This window comes from Homarus americanus, unplaced genomic scaffold, assembly GCF_018991925.1.
Source record: "Homarus americanus isolate GMGI-L3 unplaced genomic scaffold, GMGI_Hamer_2.0 scaffold33468, whole genome shotgun sequence".
Classification (NCBI taxonomy): Eukaryota; Metazoa; Arthropoda; class Malacostraca; order Decapoda; family Nephropidae; genus Homarus; species Homarus americanus.
Window position 1 is genome coordinate 9,930,266 of NW_024714177.1, and position 13,215 is coordinate 9,943,480.

A 13,215-nucleotide genomic window follows, 5' to 3' on the forward strand; every position below is an offset into this window, starting at 1 on the left:
TGTTGATTTATGTGCCTGTTGGTCTGTGGGTCTGTTTATCTGTCTGTCTTGTGTCTGTGGGTCTGTTTATTTGTATGTCTTGCATATGTAGCTGTGTATCTGTCTGTTAATATCAAACTTACAGGCATGACAAGTCCCTCTCTCTGTTATTTTACATCTTCTTGAAAGTTGGTTGGAATGTTCATTTGGGTGAGACATTAAGTAGATTTACATGGTAGCGGTCAATGACTCTGTATGACCTCTCCTGAATGACCAAGTAAAAAATTTTATGATCACAGCGTAAAACAGTCAGTTGATAGTGAGTCTTACATACCAAAACCTGTAGCGTCATCACGGAACTTGATTTTTTGTTTCCTTTGAAATCTTTAAATAAAAAAAAATACCAAATCCATCATCCTCTGTATTAAACCTTTTCATTTGTATTCAGTTTTTACATAGTGTCTCTTGGCAGCCTCTCCGATAGATAGATTTTTTTTTTTGTCTATTCTTTGTTTTGTATCAGTAAATATGGACCAAAATCTTGCACTCCTTCACAAAGGCGCCGAGGGTTAAGTGTACCCCCGTGTGACTGCACCAAGTAAAATGTTTCAGACAAGAGCCACTTTCTTATGTGAGTTTATCAGCGATCTTGGGTGAGGGACACATCACCCCACAGGTCCAAACAGTTTCTCAGGGCCCAGCCAGGTGAGAACAGAAACACAGCACCTTGGTAGTACTCACGCGCTCTGCTGTTGCTCTTTGCGCTTACACTTCTCATTTATAGATCTTGAGCAGTTATTTATTGAGCCATCACCTAACATAGAAATTAGTTTATTATAGATTAATATATTAGTCACTATTTAACGTTTATGTTAAAGTGCTACTCGAGTCAAAACATCTGGGTTTGCGGGAAAAGTTGTACCTCAGAATATCTCGGACACTAATCGTACGGAACTTATACTTGCAAGATCAGAGCCTTATTCTTCTAACTCACTAAACGTTAGGATTTTTTGTGATATTTGAGGTACTAATTGCTCTCACAATGTCCTATCAGAATTCCAGTGGATTTAAGACAGTAACAAGTGGACAGGGGACGTACAAACAATCACAACTCCCAAGTGTAGTACAGGTCCTCAAGACATGGGTGATTATGTCTCGACTAGTCAGCTGTGGACGGCAGACCAGACCAAGTGGCGGGATTTATTTTCAGTTGTGGTGTTTCATCAGTGGGCAGCTCCTGGCCCCACTGTGACGATAATGCCGCCAAAACTAACTCTCTTTGATTGTAAGAATAGTTAAATGCTGGGTGTGTGAGTAGTCTGTGTTTTGTGTTAACAATAATAGACGTTAACTCAGTGTGTCATCAATGGGCAGCACCTGGCCTCACTGACCTATTTTTTGTAATACATCTTAATTGTTGGGTCTGTGAGGTGTCTGTTATTTTTTTTTTTTTTTTTTTACGGTAGCAATAATAGACGTTAACTCAGTGTCTTAATGTTGAAGAAAAACGTCTTACAGTGAACAATGTTTTGTTATCTGAATTTGTATTTGCTGTAACCTATAACTAACATGTGGTGAAATGGTCAGCTTCGCAAGCGAGCGGACCCGAGCTCCATCCTCGGGCAGGGTGAAACTATGGGCAAATTTCTTTACGTCATTTCCCTCTGTCTACCCAACAGTGATTGGGAACCTGAATGTTAATCGATTTGTGGATCTTATTCCGGGGTAATGGTTAGCCAGTGCAGTTGGCGAGCTGTCCAGTCTTCTCGTACTATTACGTGACACTGGGTTATGCAGCTCGTTAACTTAGGGTGTGGTTGTTGTGTTGGCGACAGCTTCTACACCTTAAGAAATTCACGCCTGGAGGCCCTTGAGCCGGCCATCCTCGATTTCAAGGGGCTTCCATTATTATTATTAACAAGCATTAAATAAGTGTATGCATAGCTAAAAGCATGTCTTAACTGACCTCAAACTGTCCAGAGACATGCGAGCGTGCGTGCGTGCTTAGCGCACCAATAGAATATAACCGGCATGAGCAATCAACAGCGCCTGGCGTTCCACTCCGCCCTACAATGACACACTTATGGTATCTCTATCAGATCAGTGTCCACCTGCCCTCGTATTAAGCAATATCACGCACATGGAAGTTACGCCAAACGAACGTTCGCTTTTCTTTCGCTTGCAGCAGACTTCTTTTTACACGGTACTAACACGAGGAACCACCTGACGAAGTAACTCCACACTCGCACCTGCGTGCTGCACAGTGCCTCTGAATGGTAGGTATATGATTATATCAGGCAATTGTCCTCGGGTAGGTCCTCCGCCTTAACATAAGTCAGCTTAGTAACTGCCTCGATACACGTCCCTCAATCAACTGCAGGCGATGTGGTGGACCAGGAAATGACTGCAGGAATTCAGTGTTTTCCTTCCTATTCTTCTTTTTCTTATTCATGTTGTGTCAATCTCTATTACTGGAGGATATAGAAAGATACAAAATGATGACAGAAAATAAAGAAATCTAAACTCGGTTCAATATATAATGTAAAAACCTTTGTGTTATTTCTTCAAGTCTTAGTCTGTTGACACACCACTTTACACTCAGGTGCCTTGTGACAACTCTAGTTAGTGGAAACATTTAATGAAATTCTTTATCAAATTAAGTGGGGGGAGAAAGACAAGTTGTGTTCGTTGAGTAGCTATTTCTTTGCCTTTCTTTCTTTCTTTCTTTCTTTCTTTCTTTCTTTCTTTCTTTATTTCTATTTTTTGCTTTCTCCCTTCCTTCTTTTCTCTCTTATTTTTGTCTTTCAGTTCTCTCTTTTTTCTTTCTTTCTTCCCTGTCTTTATTCTCTTCTTGTTCTTCTTTTCTATGTATGTTAAGGAAAAAATTCATTATTCCTGAATAAAAAAAGAATTGCAGATCAAATAAGTTTCAATCCTAATTAGCCCTAACCTTACTACATCCCTCTAACCTAACCTAACCAATTTCATTTGGGGCCCATTTAGACTGTGAGGGGAGAGGGTTGGTGTTGTGTGAGAGGGGGCGGGAGTAGTGGTGGACTCTCCCCTCACCTGACTGGTTATAATTAACACACTTGGTGAAAGTTGTCGACGACTACACTCAGGTGCGAGTTGGCTGAATCACGCCTCTGAATACGATATTACATGTCCCAGAAGAGAGTAACCTGGGTACTTATTTCTTCCTACTTGTTTACTCTCTCTCTCTCTCTCTCTCTCTCTCTCTCTCTCTCTCTCTCTCTCTCTCTCGCGCGCGCGCTAATGCCAAAGGCTAATAGATTCTCCACAGGACAGGACAAACGTGTCACTTCTCCTACATTCTTTGGTTTGTCTTTTATTGTTTTTGTTACTCACTTGTTTTTGTTTTTTGTAACACTAAGACGTAACAAGATAGTTAACACAAAGAGAAATATTCACACTTCACACGACAAGGAAAATGTGTCACCTTGTTCGTCTTTGTCCACTACATAACAAAGGAACATCAATTCATTACTTCTGACGGGTTGTTTCCCAAGTCCACCCAGTGCTGCTTCGTCTTGTTATATCATTAAGTCCCGCCTCCTCTCCACTCCCATTTCAAGAGGAGCCGAGATTTTAGTGTGGTGTCCGTGCCATGTTGTCGGAATATTACTACAACAGGAATCATTCATCTCTCTCATATAACAAACATGTAACTATAAAATTCTTGATGCATTTAAACAGTCCAGTTTGTGTTTCTCGACCTGACTGATGTTGATGGTTTCCTAGCGAGTGATGGATTTTTTCTGGTTGTGGATTAGCACTACCGATATTCAGTTTTTGGCCCCCCTTGTTTTGTTTTTGTCTTGGTTTTGATAAAGGAATCAGTCATAGGAATTATTATCTTCAAACAAAGTCCTTCAGTTTCCAGAAAATAAGGCAGATGTTTCATTTTGCAAGCTACCGTTGTATAATTATGATATCTTCTTACAATAAACTCTACATAAAAATCTAAATCATAAATCTCAAGAAAATATAGCCGTGCAAAATGTGCCTCAAGCCCTTTGGCTGCTCCAGGCCGCCTGGGCGGTTGCTCCACAAACTGCCTAGGTCGCCTGGGCGGCTCTAAGTTTCGCGGTATTTTTTGAATGGGACCACTATGTTTGGGCGGAAATATAGTCCTCAGACACGCTGAGGCTGTCGTGCACCAGGATGGTAAAACTTTTCGAAAAAAATGTCAGGTGTGGCAACGCATGCTGAGACTACCCCTACCCATGTTTTTCGCGCGTGCTACCTTCCCGCCCATTTTGGCGGCCTATTTGAACCATATGAAGTGGTAAATATAGTTATGATTTAGCTTACTGGTGAAAATAATAGTTGTTGTTGTGCGCAGGAGTCCGAATTGTGTTGTGAATAAATAAAATGGTAAAATAAAAAGAGTGAAAAGTGGGAACAAAGTGCAGTCAAGTGCAACATATGTTTCCCAGAGCTTTTCAGTGTATTTGTATGTTTATAAGTGTTCCTATATGCTTCTGGGTGCTTCTATGTGACTATTAAACATTATTGTGGTGTGTAAAATAATTTTTCAATTTGTTGGGTTGTAGTTTCGTGATCACCACTAAAATCACTTCTACGGCGACCCTAACCACAGTACTGTACATCAATTTTCTTAGTGCCAAGGATTCCTTTTTGGCCAGACTACAACCTCTTTTTTATTTTTTAGAATCTTTCTAAATTTAATTCACTTATACAGGCGTTCCGAGAAAAAATAAATAGCGTCAAAGGGCCAGAAATCTAACGGTAAAATACATTTCCAGAACATTTTAAACCACCATAATAAAACTCATCGCCTCAACCATCAACTCTTCCCCTTGATGGTAATAATTTCTCACCACAAATTTAAGCCGACGAAAAATTCCACCACCTATCATCATCAGGGAAACATACAAGCCATAAGGTTATTGGTTATTGCAAGGTTGCTGCAATGTTGCAGCAACCTTGGCAGTCGTCATGATAGTTGTTCGACTCCTCTTCCGCTTCCTCAGTCTGCCTGTTGATGCTGCAACGATTGTTGTTGTTTATTTTTTCAAATTACAAAACAACGAAATTATTGTTTTTTTCCTCAATATTTATCTTCAGCATTACAGCTTTTTACCCGGGATGATGAGAGACTTATTTCTCAATGGTTCTTTTCTGTATTGCAATTATTTTCGTGTTCCAGGCTGATAAGAGACTTTCTACACTTGCAACATCTGTCAGTCTACTCATAGAACTTACAACGATAGGGAAAATTAAGGCCTCCTTAAGGTTACCTTAAAAGGTAAATAAACCACAGTTGTAGTTTTTTAAGAAACCAATAGAATAATAGAGATTACTGGTCTTAATTTTCATGAATTGTTTTCTAGTGGGGAAGCTGGCTGGGCTGGTGCACTCAGCTGTGATGGGTCTCACAGCTGAACCATCTGAAAGTACAACAATAAAAACAATAGTAGATTTGATTTATTTATGAGTCTCTCTCTCTCTCTCTCTCTCTCTCTCTTGTTTTTGTTGTTTCTGAGGCTGTTGATAATATAGTTATTACTACTGTTATTTCCTACAGCTTTTGTTTCTCAGTCGCTGCACTGACAGACAGACAGACAGGTTGCTTCAGTTTGCCCTCATTTCTTTAGTTGTTGTTGTTGTAATTTTCATGATAATATTGCTGTACTGATATGCTTAGCTTTTAATTAACTGTTACTATAAAGGATTCAATCCTTTATATGTTTTTACCTGTCTCGGGATTAACAACAGATAACAGGTGAAATTATTGGGAATATTGGGCAGGTATGCGTATATTAACTCCTCAACGAAGTCCACACACACACACACACACACACACGCGCGCGCGCGCGAGGCAGCAGCAGCAGCAGCAGCAGCAGCAGCAGCAGCAGCAGTTGTGGCGAAGATAAATATAGTCAAGGTAGACCATGTGCTGCGGCGGTGCTCTAGTCGCCACCTTCTGCCCTCCTGCTGGTGGTGGGGGGAGGGAGGAGAGTGCTCTCTCTCCCTTTCCTATCCCCCTCTCCTCCCTCACCCTCTCCTCAGTTTCGTGGCACTGATCCACCGTCGTGGCTCCCGTGGCCCTCAGTCCCGGTGCCGCTGAGTGAGTGTGGGCACGTGTACCCTCCTGGTGTGTGTGTCTTACCGTGCCCACTCTTTCAGTGCCGCCGGCGCTCAGCTTCTGTGTCTGTCCCCTTTTTATGTTAGTTACCCCTCACAGTGTTGTCAGCCCGCGATCTCGGTAAGTACGAGGAAGGAGGTGGGCGTGGTTGGTGTTGTGTCCTTTCATTATTGTATAAGTGACTCATCCTTGTAGTTCTACGTGACTAATTGAGCCTCCAGTTAGTGAAGTCTCAATATCTATGTAAGTAAAAGCTGTAGTGAGGGATGTAGTGGTTTAGTTTCATCCTGAAAGTAGATAAGTACATAAGTGTTCCTTCATGGCTTCAACAATACTTCTTAGGGGTAATTGTGATGAGCCATAAGTCTCAAGTAGCTACTACATCCAAGTCCCCAGCTCCTTAAGTATAGTTTGTGGTCACACCTCTTGATCATCCCTTTCCATGAGATGATAAAGAATCGTCCATTGTAATCGTGGCTGAGCTGTACAGAAAGTGAAGTGAACAACCTATACAGTTCAGGTGATGAGTCATAGAAGACTTCGAACCCGCGAAATTGTACTTGAGGTGGTGGTGGTGTCCATGTTGGTGACATTGGTGATGTTGGTGATGCATGGTGATGTTTGGTGATGTTGATGATGCATTAAGTGACTGGTGTTGGTTTTAGTAGTAGTTGTAAATGATTTTAATCCATCATCAATTCAAGTGTCAAGTGGTTAAGGAATATTAGGACCCGAAGTCGTATAGCTCTTTGTAAGTGGTTATAGTAGTGGTAGTGGTTGAAGTAGTGGTAGCATAGTGGTTGTAGTAATGGTTGTAGTAGTGGTAGTTGTAGTAGTGTAATTAAATAATTCTGATCACTAGTCAGTTCTGGGGGTAAGATAGTCGGACGTCACGACCTTGGTAAGTACATCTGACGGAGATTGTGCAGCCCAGTGCTCTCCGGAAAGTAGAAAAGTATTGTTGGAAAAGGTTTAAAATTAGCACTGCCGTAAGGCACTACCCATGGACAGTGTCAAGAGATAAATGTACCCAGTAAGAAAATTGATAATTTTGTCAATACTTTCGTCTATTTTAACTACAAGAGAGACAAATGTTTGTAAATATGAAAGTTTTCGGTCTGGGTAAGTAGCCAAGTGCATCATCCTTCCCATATCAGCAAGTAGAAGTTGTTCAAAGTGCCATCAACAGCTTTAACTTGATAATTGATCAAGCATTTGGCTCGGTGCTCTCTCTACCAAGCCAAGTGCCTCGACCCCTGTGGTGTTCAGAGTCTTGAACCCGACAGTGGTCAGAAAAAAGAGTAAGCATTTGATATATTCAGAAGTTTGGTTTATTCGTAGCAAATCGTTTCGAAAGTCTTTTGAATTTTTTTCGAAAATGTCAGTTGTTCAGGTAAGTGGTTCGATCCGTATACTGCTTCTCAGACTGGAGTTCACACTAGGTTTATAAATCTAATTGACTTCTTTAATTATTTTTTTGTATAAGATTTCAAGTTTCAAATATTCCACAATTCAAGGCTTCAAAGATTTAATGATTCAAATCTTCAAAGATTTAAAGATTCATAACTACAAAGATTTCAATAGACAAAAATACAAATATTCAAAGATTCAAAACTTCATAGATAAATAATTTCAAATTTGAAGTGATTCGGGTGTTTAGAGATAAAAGTATTCAAATATTTTAAAATTCCAATATTCTAAAATTTACTCAGTTTCTTTTTCCCAACCTTCTAACTTGTTAAACTCAGTGATTTGAAGTCTTTCGAGTCTTCGTTTTCCGTTTTATTCTAGTTTTATCGGCGATGTATAGTTGCCGACAAAGTTCCTTCGACACTTGACAGTATGTAGCTTCTACTTCTGGGTCATAATTAAATGCAATTAGTTGATAGCTGGTGAACGGCTACTTTTGAAATGTATATTATGATACTGTGACAGAAAAGGTCGCGCGACCTGAGTAAGTTACGCTTAGCCCCAGACTTCTGATGAAAGAAAAAGGTGGTAGAGGAATGCCTTTTAAACCACTTGAGTACGATGTCAACATCCCCAGTACAATAAATTAGCCAATTGATTAAAATATAACCCCTTTAAGCATAACGACTTACTTCGAGTTTATTGAACTGATCCCTGAGTAAGGTGACATTGTACTCAGGAAGCTTAATTCCCCCTGATAAAGGAGTTTATACAAATTGAGATGACAGTCGCCGTTCTTGCAAGCGATGACACAGTGACACACGAACTGTAAGTGACCTCTCAAGATCTCCTCTCTAAAAAGACAGTTTAGGAGATTCGAAAACTTAGAAGAAGACAGTAGATAACGCAAAGAAATGATGATTCTTGTGCTTTGTTGGGTGTAGATGGGAGGGACTAATGTATTTAGGTCGTGAACTTCACTTAAAAGCTATCGAATAAGTTCTTGCTACATAACAACAAGTCCTTTGTCGTCAACAATGTTAAACGTATTTCGGCAGCAGTCTTTATTACGTGATAAAACTCTAACCTTGAAAGAATCTAAAACGATTCAGGAACATTGTGTTTCTTTAGATAATATCGCTTAAATCCACCTGAGCCAATATGTTTTGTAGGTTGATGTTGCGTAAATAAACAAATATGAGTTAGCTTTTTTATTGTACAAGAAAACGTCTTTTCGTCCTCTCCACAAATGACATACTTTGATGACTTAAAAATGCGTAATAATATCATTAAGTAGCATAATGAAGACGTCCTTGCATTCTTTAACTAACTAACAGTAGCACCTGGACGGGCGACCGACACACCACCATTTTAAGTGAATCTGGGAGGTGTTGTAGTCCAGGAAGGCGTGTGAGCGTCTAGTAAGCTAAGAAGGATTAAACGTAAACTTCTACCACGCCCTTGAGACACCTGTGTGATCCGTCTCCCAAATTCTTAAAAGATTTGTGCGTTATTTTTTTTGGTTTCGCTTGAGCCGAAAAGCGTGTGAGAACCTTGGTCAGTGACTCGCTCTACCTATGACTCAAGACAATGGCTATAATAGAACAGTACGCTGAGGAGTTCTAAGATAACCCAAATATGGCAAGAAACGGTGTTTTGATACAAATTTCATACACCCATCAGATATTTTGCTTTTTCGCGAGCTGGGGTTATGAATTTTTAGTGAAGTTGTCTGCAGGATTCAGCCAGTGTTAAGAGTAGTTACGTTGACCTTCAGCTTAGTTAAACGTGAAAGTAAAGCTACATTGCTGATCGTGTCGGACGTGTGCTCGAGGTGGTAACTTATATAAGCAGTTTTGGTTAACTCGAGGAGCAACAGCTCTCTCTGTCGTAAATCCCGTCAAAAGTAACGTTATTTGACACGTTGTCACTCAAATTATTAAGTTTATACTTTACTTTGACAACTTCAGTTTTGCACAAAATAATATATCATATTAGTTAATTTATATAAACTAATTCACCAGGATTAAGGTAATTTACGAGAAAAATAACTCGTCCCAACCCGGTGAAATCATCTGATGGCCACCTGCGTTCATCACACTAATTATTTATAATAGTAATAAACCAGGTCTACTATTTATTCTTTATACAAGTGATTCGTGGATTACACGAATTATTAAAAGAAATCCATGACCTACCCCTGACAACATGTCTATTCCACAGTGAATTTACACAAAAGCTCACCATCCGAATATCCGAAGGTGCTTTAGGACTCCACGGGGCAAGTTGCTACGAAGTTTATTTACAATTTAATAATATTGCGTGGAATTATACAAAATAATTTCTGCGTGTGTACAGCTAAGACCTAAACTCCCTGAACACTGTTGGTAATGCATGGACTCGTTAACTTAAGGCTCATGTAGGTAGTGGAGATTGAGATATTAATATCTATTTACTTCGATTTATTTTTCACTATCAGTTTTATATGTTGTTATCCTGACATAAGTCATAAGTTAAAGGCAACTTTCACCGGCTGCTAATCACCCACACAAATGACCCACAATAGCTGCCAGATATTGCTGGGAATTTTGGCCTCAAAAGTGTAAATCTTTTTAGGATCTGAGTACTGAACTGTTCCCACCCGACTGTACCAGAGACTCCCGATGAAGCTGATCAAGTAGTCATCTCCAATGACCATTAAAACAAAAACAGAGTCAGATGTAGAGAATCCTTTTACCCACCCACTCAAGATGACTGTTAATCGCATGTCCCACTGTGTCTTTGACATCACAAGGAGGAGGGGGAAGAGGATGACCCTGTTCACCTGAATCACTTCCTTCGGGAGGGTTTTAACTCTCTTGGTGCTCCTTGATCTTGAGTTTGGTGTGGGGAAAACGTGTCGATATATTCTCGTGTTGTCATTATATCTTAAAGAAACGAACCTTCTGTATACCTATTTAACCCAATCTATCTGTTTGCCACTTTTACAACATAAACATCATCGGGAATTTAGTAGGACCAGTGTCTGTCAAGTTGCTTCACGGTCGTGGACGGGTCGCGAGTGTTACGGTTGCTGATGCGTCTTCTGTCACAGTATTGTAAATAAACATACACGACAGCTGGGCAGATGAGTTCTGTTTCCTGAAAATTTATTTTCAGTAATTAATAATGTACACACAGTAAAAAAAAGTACCGCACGGATTATGTGAGAAACAATATGACACACGGACGAGGGATAGTGGAATATGGTGTTGGTCCTGTGTTATGGTGGTGATGTATGGATCATTACGGAAGTCAGCACACCCCCCCTCCCCTGGACGATACCTTTTTTTACTGTGTACGTTAGACGGTGTTAAAAACTGTCTTGTGTTGGGAGGATACTCGTAAGTGATGTTCTCTTGTGATGTCATCAACCAGAAGATGAAACTTAGTCTGCCCTGAAAATTATTTATCGTGTATCCTGTTTTGTTTTGATTTTCTTATTTTTCTTGTTCTTCTCTTTACTTCTTTTCTCTTCTGCTCTTTCTTCCCCTTCTGTTTCGTTAATTTTACCTCTTAAGATGGAGTTTCAAGAAAATATCAAGTGAAAAATGCATCATGATTTTAAGTAGAATTGTACATAGTTTTCTCCCTCAAAGAGAACACGGACGAAAAAAAGTAAATAAATGGACAAATAAAAGAAAATAAATAAATTAATAATGAAATAAACGGATAAGAATACAGATAAAAAATAGTCAACTTGGCAGAAGTTCCAAGAGTACAACACATTCTCCTGATGTGTGAATATTTATATACGTGGCCAGGTAAATGCTTGAAGTGTGAGTGTCTGTTTGGGCGTCCCCCTGGCCAGTGTTTTGTACCCCGGCAGGTGAGCAGTGAATCATCGTTTAACAGGAGTGTAGTCAGTCTTCCTCTGACAGGTGTACAGTGAACCGTTTGCTGACAAGTGTGCAGTGGGTCTTCCTCTGACAGATGTGCAGTGAGCCGTGCCTGGCAGGTGTACAGTGGATCGTACCCTGACAGGAGTGCAGTGAGTCGTTTGCTGACAGTTGCGCAGTGGGTCGTTCTCCGACAGGTGTGCAGTAGATCGTCCTCTGACAGGTGTGCAGTGGATCGTTCCCTGACAGGTGTGCAGTGGGTATTCCTGTGACAGGTATGCAGTAGATCGTCCTCTGACAGGTGTACAATGGGTCGTTCTCTTGATAGGTGTGTAGTGTGTCGTTGCCTGACAGGTGTGCAGTGGATCGTCCTCTGACAGGAGTGCAGTAGATCATTCTCTGACAGGTGTGCAGTGGGTAGTTCGCTGACAGGTGTGCAATGGATCGTCCTCTGACAGGAGTGCAGTGGTCGTTTTCTGACAGATGTGCAGTGGGATCGTTGCCAGACAGGTGTGCAGTGTGTTGTTAGCTGACAGGTGTACAGTGTGTCGTTCTCTGACAGGTGTGCAGTGGGTCCTTGCCTGACAGGTGTGCAGTGGGTCGTAAACCAGCTCTTCCTACGCAAGAACTAACATTAACCTTACTTGAAACACAAAGTCCTGTTATTCAATTCCGTGTTTATATTCTTGAAAAAGCAAATAATAAAACACTTTCCTCACAGTCGTTAAACAACCATAGCTCACAAAAACTTAAGCATATAGGTTCACCTTGCCTGAATATTTAGTGGCCTATAACGGGTATAATGTCTGGCGCGTTTTGTGAGATGTGGTACCACTGTTTGTTTGCATCGCAGTTAAACTAGCACAATGGGCAGAACTACTTTTGCTATAGTAACCAGCCCAAGGATGCTAAATAAGCAGCCCCCCCCCCCCCACTTTATCTGTGAATACGCGCATTTCCTGCATAGTCATAGTTTTAATATAGATTACCAAGTAGAACGTCATTGGCTTCTATCTGTTGTATGGTGAACGGTGGTGCCACATCTCACAAAACACGCCAGCCACTGTACCCGTTAAAAGTGGAGGCAACTGTACCTATATACCATAGACATAAGTATGAAAGGGCTTTAGTTTAAAGAGGGAGAAAACATAAAGAAATTTAACAAAGATAATGAACATTTACAATATGTCTTCTAGTTTGTAATTATTAAATAGTCTCAGTTTTTTCTCTTGTTTCTCAAAAACCAAAAACTGAACGAAAAGTAAAACTTTCATTTCTCAGCCTGAGAGTCCCTCAAGAACAAAAATTTGGGCCGCAGGCATGAAAAGACAACAACGAACAAAATAAGAGGAAATATATTTACTTCTTGAACATGAAACGATCACAGCGAACACGATTCAATAACGTAAGTCTTCCTTCCCGACTTTAAAACTTGGTCTTCACACGATTTTGTGGCCAGAAGGTAAACAATGGCAGAAATTTAGTGGACATTTATACCATTAGAGTAATCACACACTCTTGGTGCCATCTTTCTTGTGTTTGCCGGGTATTGCTACTTTGTTTATGGGTGGGATCTGCGCCAAACCTCGCCAGAAGCCTCCAGACCTCGCCAGAAGTCGCCAGGCCCGCCAGAACGAGCCAAGCTTTGCTAGACTCGGAGGATAAATTGACGCTGTGTGGACATTCCTCCCGCTGTCGGTCGAGCCTGACGTCTTGAGATTTTATTGGAATCAGTTCATTTTACCGCCACACCACCCCGTTAAGTACAGTACTACTGTCTCCCTCGGGACTCATTTTTTTTTAAACTCGGGTTGA

The 13,215-nt window shown here is 40.6% G+C and overlaps 1 protein-coding gene across 2 annotated transcripts in view; it reads left to right on the forward strand.

The window, feature by feature from the left end:
* The first annotated feature begins 6,054 nt into the window (after positions 1–6,054).
* The window catches only part of LOC121878197 (RING finger protein nhl-1-like), a 75,524-nt gene continuing 68,363 nt past the window's right edge, over positions 6,055–13,215 (forward strand). For both annotated transcript variants that reach the window (XR_006091103.1, XM_042384260.1), the window contains exon 1: positions 6,055–6,232. The gene's annotated coding sequence lies outside the window, so the exon portion shown is untranslated. The remainder of the gene's footprint in view (positions 6,233–13,215) is intronic.